The sequence below is a fragment of the Alexandromys fortis genome, unplaced genomic scaffold (assembly GCF_014885135.2).
Source record: "Alexandromys fortis isolate MF-2015 unplaced genomic scaffold, M_Fortis_MF-2015_v1.1 scaffold_33, whole genome shotgun sequence".
In the NCBI taxonomy this organism is placed as follows: domain Eukaryota; kingdom Metazoa; phylum Chordata; class Mammalia; order Rodentia; family Cricetidae; genus Alexandromys; species Alexandromys fortis.
Genome location: NW_026067917.1, coordinates 3,646,702 through 3,661,210, shown reverse-complemented (window position 1 = coordinate 3,661,210; position 14,509 = coordinate 3,646,702).

Below are 14,509 nucleotides of genomic sequence, written 5' to 3'. Positions count from 1 at the left end.
TTTTTTTCCCTAGGATAATGTTACCTGAGTGTGTGGAAGAGTTTTAATTATGTGATTGTCAGCATTATGCAGTCTGATTCTTTGATTTAGAACCTGTGTGTCCCTGGTCTGGTTACTTAGGCTTTCTCGTGGATGCTCAGCATTATACCCAATAAAGTAAGTGCTAATCAATATCTTTAAAATAATCAGTTCACACACTGTTTATGTATTTTATATTTATCAGTGAGCAATTCTGGTAATAAACTATGTAAATTTAGTTCTATAATTATTTCCATTTGACAGATAAGAAACCAAGTCTCTATATTTGTGATTATATATATATATTCTATCTGTCTATATACATATATATAGAAAATTTATCTGTCTGTACACACACACACATACATAGTTCCATGTGATAGGAATAAAGTGTAGACCCAGGACTGAGCAGAATGAATTTAATGTAACTCACTACATAACTGTTAAATATCTTTATAATTGAATGTAATATTGCAAAGTCTCATGGAATATTTGAAAAAGGGCCCTGACAAGTACCTTGGACAGTGATCATTTTGCCCACCATTGTCCTCAAATACTTAGGTGCCGCCACATAGCCTTCAAACTGCTCAAATGTTTTTGCCCTTAAGGAAAATTTGAGCTAATATGTGTCACAGTAGTTCATATATACCCTTAATAATTGTGGTGGCTTGGATAGGAATGGCCTTCGTAGGCTCATATATTTGAATACCAAGGAAGTGTGTTAAAAAAAAGTACATCACGGGCTGGAGAGATGGCTCAGAGGTTAAGGACACTGACTGTTCTTCCTGAGGTCCTGAGTTCAATTCCCAGCAACCACATGGTGGCTCACAACCATCTATAATGAGATATGGTGCCCTCTTCTGACATGGAGGCGGAACACTGTATTGTATATGTAATAAATAAAATCTTAAAAAAAAAAGTACATCACTGGGGATGGGTTGGGGGTTTCAAATTCTCAAATTGGGTCCAATGGTGCGCTCTCTCTCTCTCTCTCTTTCTCTCTCTCTCTCTCTCTCTCTCTCTCTCTCTCTCTCTCTCTCTCTCTCGGGGTCTCTCGCTCTCTCTCTCTCTCTCTCTCTCTCTCTCTCTCTCTCTCTCTCCCCCTCCCTGCCTATCTGGATGTAGAACTCACACCTACCTCTCAGCACCATGTGTATCTATGTGTTGCCATGGTTCTCACCATGAAGATTTTGGAATGAACCTGCGAATATAAGCAAGTCCCAATTAAACTGTTTCTTTTATAAGAGATGGCATGGTCATGGTGTCACCTCATAGTAACTAAGAATCATATTAATTTTTTTTCAAATTAGGGACTTCAAAACTAATGCATGACAATTTGTCATGAGTATTAATTGACGATGTTCTACGACCCTGTGAATGAGTTTTCAAGTAATTCCAAAAATCAAAACAGAAAAAAAATTGCTAAAAATTCAACTTTCAAAATCAAGTTGAAAAATTATAAAATTATGTTTTTAAATGTCCATTTGTTGGTCATCAGTTGTATAACAAAGCCATTAAAATCAGGTATATATCTTGAATATAGGTCTGTTCATACAAAGTTTTATCACCATCTATTGAAAAGGGAATCTATGTCTGTATTTCTCCTGAAGTGCACACCTAAAACAAGACAGGCTTTTAAGAACAACTAAAGAAAAAAATTAAAAAACCATATTCATAGAAGAATTTTATACTATCTTACATATAGTACACTTTTGTCTTAATAATTTCCTTACATATTTGTCTGTTTGTGTATGTTTGTGTGTTCATATATGTGTGGGTACATGTTTGTGTGCATGCATATGTATGTGTGCATCTGTGTGCCTGTGTATCCATATAAGTGTGGGCACATGTTTGTGTGTGTGTGTGTGTGTGTGTGTGTGTGTCTGTGAACCTGTGTGTCCATATGTGTGTGAGTGAGCACATGTTTCTGTGTGTGAGTCCATATGTGTGAGGGCACATATTTTTGTATATAAATGCATGTATATGTTCTTGCTCATGTACACAGAGACTCAAAGGAGATGCTATGTGTCTTTCTGACACGCTCCAGTTTCTTTACTCAGGAAGAGTCTCTCTCTAACCCTGCAGTTTACCAATCCCAAGTAGCCTTAGCTATGAAGCTACGCTGTCTGTCACACTAGTGCAGGTGGCCCCCGTGTCTGCCAATCTTTCCCATGGGCTCTAGGGTTTGCAATTCTGCTCCTAATGTTTGCAAGGCAATCACTTGGCTCACTGAGCCTCTTCCCAGTCCATTCAATGACTGCTTATACAGCATTGTTTCCATGGTTTCATGGTGATATTTAGACGAAAGAGTTTTAAATTTGATGCATATTAATTTCAAGAAGCAATTTTCACAATTATTAAGTATTACTCGGCAAAAATAAAAATCAAAATGTCGGTGATGAGTTGCCCATGTGTCCAGTGACTTCTTTACTTTTTCAGAATTCTCCACAGGATGCAATGTGCACTGTGCACTGGATTGACTCCTGCACCACATGCTGGGATGCTCAACAGTGTGCTTGGTACCAGCACTTCCCTTTCTCAGGCTCTGACGACAGAGTGGTGGAAAAGACTTTGGAGTTTTGTAAATGTTTACACACCTGGCAGCCTGGAACAAACAAACAAATGAAAAAGGAATGTATCATGTAGCCTTTGCCGGTTTGCCTGGTGTCAATGCTTTCCCTGTGGCCCTTTGCAAGCCTGCAGCACAGTTCACCGAATGCAGAGTGGGCAAGAGATGAGAAACAGCGCAGCACTGATCAGTTCAGTACTCTGACTCCGACACCATGCAGATTTAAACCATCTTAACAGTGCGGGCAAAATAAAATAGAGCCAAGTGATTTTTAGCACGGCGTGTGTTTCGATTGTGTGCCCCACATACTTTAGTCTAATTTATTTAGTTTTAAGTTTCCATAATTCAATTTTCTGTAACGGGTGTGCTTCACCGTCAGCTTACGATACCCTTGATAGTTTGCAGTCACTCCTTGTGAGATGGGACAAGTCAACCACAGCAACCCTCACCTCCGCGTGGCTGGTAAGCAGAATAGAACACGGGAAGTAAACAGGCACTGGGATGGCCACTGCTTCCTCTACTACTGAAAACGTTTTAACAAAGGTTAAAAAGAGAAAAGGCACATAGACCCCCTTTTACTCCAAGAGATCAAATCTTACAGAGATCTCAATTTTTCCACTCTTGAGTAAACCACAGAACTGAATCAGAACAAATTCATCTATACTCTGCTGTTCTTGCTTAGGGCTTACTATTGTTATGATGTAGCACCAGGCCCAAGGGCAAGTCCGGAAGGAGAGGCTGAAATGAATGTCTACATCACTGTCCATCATTGGAGGAAATCAAGACAAGAACTCAAGTAGTAGGCAGGTCCCTTGCTTGCATCCTCTAACTTGCTTAGCCTGATTTCTTCTAGCATCCAGGAACACTAGTCCAGGAATGGCACCACCCACAATGGGCTGTACCCTCCCCCATCAAACACTAATTAAGGAAACGCTATATAGGCTTATCTACAGCCTGATATTTTGGAGGCATTTTCTTAATTGAGGTTCCCCCCCCCCCTTCCAAATGACTTTAGTTCCTGTCAAGTTGACATAAAACTATCCAGCACACTGCTGTGACCAAAATGTGCCTTTTGGGATCATCCAAGAAACAAGAAACACATTTGGTGGCCAGTTTTGTAAAAGGAATTGGCTATTGAGTGCAGTGGATAAGATCTTAATGTCCCTGAAGCCATGTGCCAGGTCTGTGGTACAATTAGAAGGTGGTGGGTACCACCTTTAGGAGACAGGCCTAGCAGAAGAAGTAAGATCGCTAGATACATTCCTTTAAAGGGGATTTGGAGCCTGGCCTCCCTTTCCCTCAACACCTGGCTGACATCAGATGACATGTTTGTTCCACAAGTTCATTATCATGATGCTCTGTCTCCTGACACGTCCCAAGCATGAAGGACAGAAGAATGTGGATTGAAAGCTCTGAATCTGTGAGCAGTCATCAATCTTTCCTCTAAGTTGTTTGTCGCAGATATTTTTGCCACAGCGATGGAAAACTCACTAACACATTAAAGCTCTGTTCTTTGAGCCAATCCTTACTAGCCCTAGAAATCGTTATCGTTTACTATTGAATTTTCGGATAATGTTTTACCCACAGTCTGTCTGTAAAAAGAAACAATACATTTCAGGCACCTCTCTTGGGTTCTCCTCAAACTGTGAGGACCGCTGAAATGATGTAAGCATTGGGGTTCACACTCTGAAAAGCTTTCGTTCTTGTTGGTTTCCAAGATGACAAAAACAGAATATCTCAGCTCAATGCTTTACAATAAACTTACTGACTCTGGATGTGAAGGTTGACAGACTTCCTGTAAGTCAGAAAAGGCTGAAGAGGTCACGTTTATCAAGGAGAGATGCCTTGGGTGGGACCTCCTAAAAGGGTTGTCTTAGACAACTTGGGACTTCTTAAATTTCCTTCTTCCTCACACCTGACAATAAAGTCTTTAGACACTGAATTCCGGCACAACCCTGTCTAGTATCTCATTGGTGTTCCTGGTCTGAGTCAATGGGCTTTTTAAATAAAGTTGAATATGTAAGCTAGAATTTACCCTGCTTTCTTTCGCCTTGTGAAAAGAGCATTATGTAATGAAGGCCTCCTGACTGTGAGCGCTGAGTCAGTCTTCCTGTACCTGTTTTTATCCCTGTTTTTAACATCGTGTCTTATTTTAGATAGGCATTTAATAGTGGTGGCACAGAAGGGGTTTGACATCAAACAAAAGAGCCTGCCTCTTAGGTACATTGGATTCCTATAAACCCAGTTATTGAGTAGCTATAATAGAAAAACAGATCACCAAAACCTATTTTTTTTTTTTTTTTTTTTTGGTTTTTCGAGACAGGGTTTCTCTGTGGCTTTGGAGCCTGTCCTGGAACTAGCTCTGTAGACCAGGCTGGTCTCGAACTCACAGAGATTCGCCTGCCTCTGCCTCCCAAGTGCTGGGATTAAAGGTGTGCGCCACCACCGCCCGGCCCAAAACCTATTTTCAAATGTGAAAATAATTCAATTTTGAAATTCACCACAAAAATGCCAAATAAGCATCCTATGACCTCAAGCTATTATTCAGTTATGATAATTAAAATGCATTATATTTGCATTTTCTTAGATATTGATGTCCAGCCCATAAGTCATGCATTCTAGAAATATTTACTTTATCCAAGCATCAAGCTACACTTTAAAGAAGCTGGTGATCTCTGTATTAGTGCAGCCATACAGACATGCGCAGTGCACCCAAAAGTACAGTAGCAAGGAGCTACCTTTGATGTACTGAGTAAAAGTGAGCTTTCCATTATTTCTGCATAGACCTCAAGAACTCTTTGACCAGGGTGATATAAGCCTGTGTATTACTTATGCTCAGCTCAGCAATCTTTTAGTCTTGAACAAACTAACTAATGTTCCGAAGCTTAGTTTTCTTATATGGGAAGGAAAAAAGAAAAAAGAGGAGCGGGGGCTCCCCATAGAGAAGCTACTAGATGCAAGGAATCCATCACAATAAATCAACATTTAATATGCATATTAAAAAACACAGGTAACTAAGTATTTAAGCATAACTACACATGAAATGTAATCTTTTCACAAGTAAAGCAAGCATACAAGAAACAGCACAACTTGTCCATAAAACAAAGAAGTCAGTGAACTCTAGATTCAGAAATTGGAAGCAGGAGATACATGCTTTAAAGTGGCTGTATTGTATCCATCAGTCACTGCCCAGTAAAACAAAATCCAATCTGGGGGTTGATCTTCAGGAGTGGAATAGAAACAAGTATTTAAACAGATGTGTGAAGGATGGGCACACAAAGTGGGACCTCTGGCAGGAGGATGCCCAGAGAAAGGGCTGACTGTCCAGCAGAAACACTGGATGCTAGAGGCAATGAAATAACCTCTACAAAGCAATCAGAACAAGTAATTGCAGACTTAGAATTCCTTAGAAGGAAAATGTCCTTCAGAAAAGGAAAACTTTTTCAGGCGAACAAAAACGTGATGTCTGCATCAGCAATGGGCATGCACATAGACAAAGCATACCAGATCTTCAGATGATTGAAGGAAAATGATTTTTAACAATAGATTGCGTGGTGGCTAATATTGGTTGCCAACTTGGCATATCTGGGAAGAGGAAGCTTCGACTGAGAAATTGCCTAGTTCTTGCTGTCCTGTGGCCCTGTCTGTGGGGCATTTTCCTGATTGCTAAGTAATGCAAGAAGACCTAGCCCACTGTTACTGCCAGAGGGGAGGACTAGGCACGTAGTCTAGGCTTGAGCTGTACAAAAAAACTAGCTGGGCAGGAGGCAGAGGAAGCAAGCCTGTAAGTCGTGTTCTTCTGTGGGTTTCTCCTTCAAGCTCTTGCAGGAAAAGGTTGCTAAAATGAATATATACAGAGCAATGTTAATAATAATATATGGAGAAGTGGGGGCTGGAGAGATGGCTCTATGGTTAAGAGTGCTGACTGCTCTTCCAGAGAACCCAGGCTCAATTCCTACCACCCACTTGGCAGTTAACAGCTGTCTGTAACTCCAAGATCTGACATCCTCAGATAGACATACATGCAGGCAAAACACCAATGCAAATAAAATAAAAATAAATAAATTAAAAATATATATATGGAGAAGTTTAGAAAATACATAGTCATGAAAATGATACCATGTATAGAAAAATGACTAATGAATTATGTATTAAGGCACGTGCACCAGTGGGATGTTACAGTGTAAATACCCCAACTACTTCCTCTTTTCACAGGCACTCATCCCGTGTAGGGGTTTCGTGCCCTACCTCCATTCCAGAGTCTATTTCCTGGACACACTAAAGCCACGATGATGCTCTGTTTAGAGCCTGATGCCCTTGTTTTTTCAGGGCACAGTTGGGTCACACTCTCACAAACTCTTGATGCCATCCGTCTTAGTAACTTGCTATCTTTGATAGATAAGAGTAGTGTGTCATTGAGATTATTCTGCGCATTTCCCTGTGACTAATGCTATTCAATATCTTTCCATGCATTCTCTCCCGTTATTGTGATGTTTCTGTTTATGTGTCTCCTTTTTATAATAACAGGCTTGTGTTTTGTGGCTTTGTATTCTTTAAACTATTATTTGTGGGATTTCTTTAGTTGGGAATCCAAAGGGTGCCCCTGGAGAGTGTGGACATTTGCCTTTGCTGCAGGCCTCCTCCGAGCTACTGAAGATGGAGGCCTAAACTGGAGAGTTTGGGACTAAGCACAATATTTCAAGTCCTTTCTGAGGTTCGATTGCATATGGATTCGTGGCAGGAGTCTTTTGAGGATTGGTTTCATTGATGGTTTGTTTCAAATTTTCCTCAAGTGTCAAAGTTAAAGGTATGCCAGACAAACATCCATGATGCTTTTCCATAAGAATAATTTTATTTTCCTAAATTGAAGAGACAGAGGTCTTCCCTCAAGATCCAGTCTTAGGGCTGGGTGGTGGTGGCACATGCTTTTAATCCCAGCACTCAGGAGGCAGAGGCAGGTGGATCCCTTTACTTCGAGTCCAGCCTGATCTAAAGAGCGACTTCCAGAACAGTCAAGGCTGCACACAGAAACCCTGCCTTGAAAAAAATATCCAGTCTGTGGCATCTCCAGTTCCACCCTTCTCCCCGATGGACCCAGGCTTTGTATCCTTTCCACCTGGGTGAGGTGATTACCGCTGACCTTGGCTACTAGCAATTGGGAGGGAACCTGCAGGGAAATTCCCAGCTCCGTGACTCATAAGTTACCTGAACCCTGTTTTCTTACTGCATTTCGTGGGTGGTGGTTTGTTGGTAAATGTTTAACACCATTTAAAGGAAGGAGGAAGGAAGAAAGAGAAAACAAATACTGAAAGTCAGATCTGTGTTGTTTACTAGCTTCCTCTGTGTAAATATTCATGCAATGGAAAACGTCACGCCACCAGCGCAGCCTCGGTGAACAACAGGGAAGAAATGTGCACCATCACTTCTACCATGTGAGGAGAACACACGGAAGTAATGTAAAAGCCCAAGTAGTACGGTCCCTTCAATGGGGACTTCCTACTATTGAATCCCATGGGCATTTTCATGTGTGGCGTGTGACCATATTGTCTCTTGAATAACCAAGGGCACATGATGCTTTACACAGAGATTTCTGCCAGACATGTTACATGTCTTATGTGATTGGACCCATATCATAACTCCAGAGCTTTTGTCCTGTCTTTGGTCCCACTTTATGGAAGAAGAAATAAAGTTCTAGAAAGACTAAGTTGCCTCCAAACTTACACAGAAAAAATAACAGAGCCAGGACTTGGACCAAGACAGTCCAGGATTCAAGCCCCATCCTTTTAACTCAGTGTTGTCTTTCATCAACTCAGGTCAGCATGTCTGTTGAGAAATCCAACGGAAGAGGACCCACTGAACTAGATTTAAACACAAACAGAGAGAAGCTAGCTTCACAAATAAGGAACTGCTTGAAACCTGAAACCAGTCTTGAGAGATCTTCAGAAGGACCCAACCAAGGGACACTAAGTAAATCAACCTCTCTAAGGAGAAGAGGTGAGTGGGAGGGGACATGGGAGGAGGAGCTAGGAGAGATGAACACTATCAAAATACATTATATAAATATTATTTTAAATTGTGTGTTAATGGAGTACAAATGAAGTTTTCTTGTTTAAGGGAGGCTAAAGAGCTATGACAATAGGATGTAGCTCGTGGTTTGCTGTTCATGTTTGCTAGGAAAGACATGGGGACCACTAGGGAAATTGGGATAAGAAAGACACACTCGATAACATTATCACACGGTACTTATTCCTTGGTTTGGATAATTACATAAGAAAATTGTTTATTTATAGAAAATAGACCCTGAAAGTGTTAAAAGGGTATCATGAGATGACTTACACTTACATTCAGAATATCTATCTATATCTATATCTGTAAATAAATACACAAGAGAGTTTGAAAGTGTGGATGAAAGTAGCAGTCAAGCACTAGGTAGAAGCAGCTGAGCGAGAGAGGTGGCATGTCCTGTAAGCCCTTCTGAATAAAAAATGAAAACAATTGATCAGAAAAGAGCCAGCAGGATCCAGTTCTGGTGTTCCATCTTGAGTGTGCCTCAGCCCCTGAATGTTTGTTCTCTGTTGGTGCATCATTTTCAGCTTCTCTCTGAGCTCTTCTTACTCTCTCTGCTCTTCCCCAGCCCTTTCCAGTCTGGGAAGGTTCCAGATTGACCCAGCCAACCGCTGCAAATGTGGCTGCCATCTAGCCCAGCTGCCTTGCTTGTCAGGCCTGGCTCCAGCCTGGGCTGCCTGTGCAGTGGAGGGAGAGGCAGAGCTGCTTTCCTCACCAGAGGCCACAGGCCAACAGGTAGCCTTGACTGACCGGTCTGATACAGATCAGAAAAGAACTGTACTGCAACGGGGAAAGTGGGAGGTCTTGCAGCGTTCAGGGTGGAGTCAAAGGTGAGACTGGCTTAGAACCCTGACTGCTTTGGGAGCCACAAGTGATGGACGTCGTGGTACTCCACAGGATGCTCCTACTGAACTCCCAAATCCTAGTACATTCGAAGGGGAGAAGCAGTTTTATTATACCACAAAGTGTCTTTTTGTTTGTTTGTTTTTGGTTTTTGTTTGTTTGTTTTATAACAAGCTTTCAGGTAGGCTTTTCTTTTTTTAAATTTTATGTGCATGGTTGTTTCTTCACCTGTATGTCTTCTGTGTTATGTATGTGCTTTGGCTATGTGTATTTTGTGAATCATGCATGAGCAATGACTGTGTGTATGGTTGTTTTGCCTGCATGTGTTCTGTGCATCATGTTTGTGCGGTGCCCGCGAAGGCCAGAAGAGGGTTAGCTATCCTGGATCTGGAGGTACAGACTGTTGTTCGGTGTCATACAGGTACTGCTGATGGACCCAGGTTCTCTGGAAGAGCAGTCAATGTTTCTAACCAGTGAGTCATCTTTCCAGTTAAACGTAGTGACTTCTTTGGAAGACAATGTCTTAAGCATTGTGTAGTGGCACGTGCTTTTATTTCCAGCACTCCTGAGGCAGAGACACCCCTAAATTTGAGGCCATCCTAATCTAGAGAGTTCCAGGATAGCCAGAGCTACACAGAGAAACCCTGTCTCGAAAAAGAAGAGAAAGAAAATAAAAAGACAATGTCTTTATATGATATACTAACTCTATAGACATTTTCCAGTCAACTTTTCACTTAATAAATTTTATGGTATTTGATTTTTAACTCAGTGGTAGCTTGTGTTTAGAAGTTTGAGTTCAAAGGTCAAAGACTTAGCATTGTTCTGTTTTACTTAAAAGTTGTTGTTGTTGTTGTTAATATTGTTGTTGAGACGGGATCTCAGAGCAGGCTAGCCTCTAACTCCAGGCATCCCCCTGCCTCATCCTCCCAAGTACTGGCATCACAGTTTTTCATCACTTGGTTCAGGAGGCGTTATTGTTCAGTGTGTTCTTAAGACACAATTTAAAAGAACTCCAAAAAAGAACTCCAAAGTCCATTTCCTATCCTTGAAGCAAGACTGTGTGATGATGCCGGCAGCTTTTGTAACTTTTTCCAACAGATCTTCTCTAAGGGAAAGTGGGTTTTGGTTATTTAGGTCATTGAGTCAGAAAGCAAACCGTTTGTCTTTGATCGTGCCCTTGCCAGAAGATCCCTAACTCATTAGCGCGCTATTAATGAGGCTGGATTTTAAAGCAGGTGTTGTTAAGTGCAATCAGAGCAGCTTTATTAAGCTGCAAATTGTCTTGCGATGACAAAGGAAGTCAGATTGGTCCATGCACAGTTAACCTTTGTCTCTCTGCATGGCTTGGCTGATTAAACAGCAATTGATAATGACCTTCAGCCTGGCAAAGCCGGAAATGGAGATGCCTGATGTTGGTATTCATTGTATGCGATGTGAGTGACAGGCGGGCAGTCTCTTTAATTTAGAAATCTATAATGCAATTTCAAAATTAACTAATATTGCAGCGCAATGAACCACTAATTTATGTGTATTACGCTGGTATTTTGATGTGCATGTTGTTTGAGATGAGAATATTATCGATGGGAATTAACTTTGAGTGGGAGCCGTGTTGACAGACCGTCTTTAGTAACTAGAAAGAGGATTGTGGAAGACAAAGGAAATAGACCCATTTCTTCCTTTCATGGACTAACCACCCTGAAGAGTGGCCTACTGAGTCCAACACAGGCCCTGCTTGTGAAGAGGCCTCAGTAGCTTGGTAAACAAGAACATTGATCTTACTGCAGCTTATTCAGGGCAACAGTGATATATCAAGAAATAGCAGGACCTCCACTAATTCCAAAAATGTAGAGGACGAGACAGTGAGTGAATGGAACCTTAGAATTTCTACACCGTGTGTGATGTGCTGGATTCCTTGCTCTTGCTTCCTCATTGGCTCCCCACTAAACATTTCTTAGATTAAAGGGTCATCGATTCACAGAGAAGATGACAACATTCTCAGTCAGGATGATTTGCCTGAACTCAGCTGAGCAGTGTGGATCTAAAGTCACAGCTCACTTCTAAAACCTACATTATTCAAAACACCGAGTAGAAACACACTAGATAGATAGGATGAGTAAAGGCCTTTGTCGCTTGCACTTTGCAGGCGTACACACTCGTGTGTGTGTGTGTGTGTGTGTGTGTGTGGGGAGAGAGAGAGAGAGAGAGAGAGAGAGAGAGAGAGAGAGAGAGAGTTTGAATGTTTCCTGGTTTAGGGAACAGAAAAGTGGTTACCGTACCACGAGATTAACTTGAAGCAATGGCTTCCTTCTCATGGAATGACACATTTCTTTGTATATCTTTGCAAGTTCATCTTCATGAACAGACATTAAACAGTGTTACATCACAGAATTCTCCATTTGCATGTAAAGCCTTTGCAAAGTACTCCGCTAAAATAGAAGTATTGGAGGTAATTATAATTTGGACCCTTGCTAATGCTTCCAGTTCCCAGTTTGGGGCGAAGGACATTGTACCGTGGTATAGGGTTCTGTTCCTGGCTCCAATGGGGTTTGCTTAACTGGCAAACAGGGCTAGAGAGATCTCTTTCTCCCTGCAGGAGCTTTCAGAGCCTTTAATATGCTAATGATACCGTGACTTCGCGGAGAGAATCTAGCGTTCCACATTTCCCAAGCTTTCATGACCAGGAGGCCCTTTGTTCCTTGAGCACCAATTAACACTCACAAGAATTGTGTGCGCAGAACAGAAAGTCCCTGCTCCATATAACGTTAGCTGCCAGTAGCAGCCTAGAGCCGGCTAAGCAGGGCTGTAGACGGAAGCTTAGGGATGGGGAAAACCATAGATTTACCTTTTGCACAGCTTTGCTGTGACGTGTCGTAATTATTGAGACACTAGAACAATCTTAATGAACAGGGTAATCATTAAACACATAGATATAAATGATCCTCATCTAAATTGCCCAAAGCAAATGTGAATAGTTACTATAAATATCAGTGGGGATTTCCTGACTCTTACATTTCTTCTGAATGGTACTTGAATATGCTCTTTATTTTCAGATTATCTAAAAGTAATTAAAAGATTAATTGGAGTAAATGGAATGTGAGATTTTGATAGAAGCACCGCAAATTGCTAAGGATTGACTGAAGCCCACACAGAATGGATCGTCTGCACTTGATGAGTTGTATTGTTCTCAGAAAACAGCATCTTGGGATATCAGAGGCATCTTTCAAAAGTACATTTTCCAAATCATTTTCCAAGATCCCTGTTTCTGATGGGCAGTCAAATGTCAGTCTCTCCATTGTGAGCTAGGGCTTCCTGCTTTGGTTCTGACTAGGGTTCTCCATGTTGGTGTCTGCTGGGAGTCGTTGCTACGATTCATTCCGCATGTTACCTCCTGGTAACACCGTCCTGTGAAATCCCTATGCGGAACTCCTAAACTCCCCCTCCAGGAGCGAAAGCCTTCAATTACAGGTTGTCTCTGCCACTCCAAATCCCTGGGCTGCATTATGCCTGTCATTGCTATGGGACATCCTGCTCCGGACCTGTGACTACATCCATCTAAGTGTCATAGTAACCGTGGGAGCTGCCCTGCCCTGCCGTTCCCCCCTTGAAGTCCCTGGAATGTGTCCAATATGCTATACAATAGTAGCATTGCCTAGAAATGCCCGTACTCCCAAAGCAAGAAAGGAGCCTGCAAGAATCTCCAAGGAGCGTTAGATTTAAAAAGACATGAACTTCATTTGCTGTGGTGTGTCATAATTGCTTTGTTTCACATCATAATCGTTTTGTTCATCCATATGTCTTCCGGAATCCCTTGGAAGATCACCTCGTTAGGGAAAAAAAAATCTAATGTCTAGCTCTAAAATTGCTCTCTGCCACCAACAGATTCCCAAAATAGCAAGTGATAAAAATTATCATTGGCACTAACTGCAACCAGGTCACCTGTTAAACTTGCTGACAGCCTTGAGCGACTTTTGCATTCGGCTGGTGATCAGCAGATAGAAGTGTTACCTGGCTGCCTGGCTATTGGTGCAAAGCAGGGATCGTTTGCTTCTTCCTCCAAGGTGGTTTGTCTTATTCACAGCATAGCAAGGTTCGAGTCGGATTATTTTACTCATCTGGCAGCGAGAGGTCGTAACCTGGATAGGTGAATATTATTTCGCACAAGGGGATAAGAAAAGTGGCTGATGTTTCATTTTTCCCGAGGGAAGAAATGTATTTGCTGGATCCTAACCATTTTGGTAAATCGACATTTGAAACTGACTCGTCTACACATCCTTTGAAAGACAAACTGAGCAGCTGATGATCCACATCTCTGTGCTGAAAATGCTGCTCACGGAGCTGTGACCAGAGGCTCCGCCCACATGGGGAAACTTCTAGCCTTCGTAGTTAGCATTCAAAGGGGGAGATGGGTCCAGAAATAACCTCCAAGAAATGTTTGCTCTAGAAATCACATTGTTGGAAAAAAAAAAAAAAACTAGCTTTTTATAGAGTTAAAATTGTGACGCTGCCCGCCATGTGGACGAGGAGGGAATATTCGATAGGGCCCCGCTGGAGAACATTTGAATTGAGTAGATGATGGTTCTGTCTAGTGCCAACATGCTCCTCTTCACTGGTTCCTCTCTTTGGTTCTCCACTTACTTCAGTCACACTAGGAGCATGTGGTACTCAGACTGTGGTTTGTGGAGTCTGCCTCCAGAGCAGGAAACACGGTACCAACCGGAAAACTGCTGGGCAGGCCAGTGTTCCAACTCCATTACCCATGGCTGATTCAGAATCTGGGTGTGGGCCCCACTATCTGTGCCTAAGCTGGCTTCCACTTATAAAGGTGGGAAATGACAGGTGTTTTAGCTCCATCTGCATCACAGAAGACCCAAACACCCTAGAGAAACAGCTCAGAGATCTATGGTTGATTTCATCTCAGAGTTTTAGAAGGCTCAATCTAGGGTCGATTGGACCAAGATACCTGGGCAGAGCATCACAGCTGTGGGAGCACATGGGGAGATGTTTACTTCATGG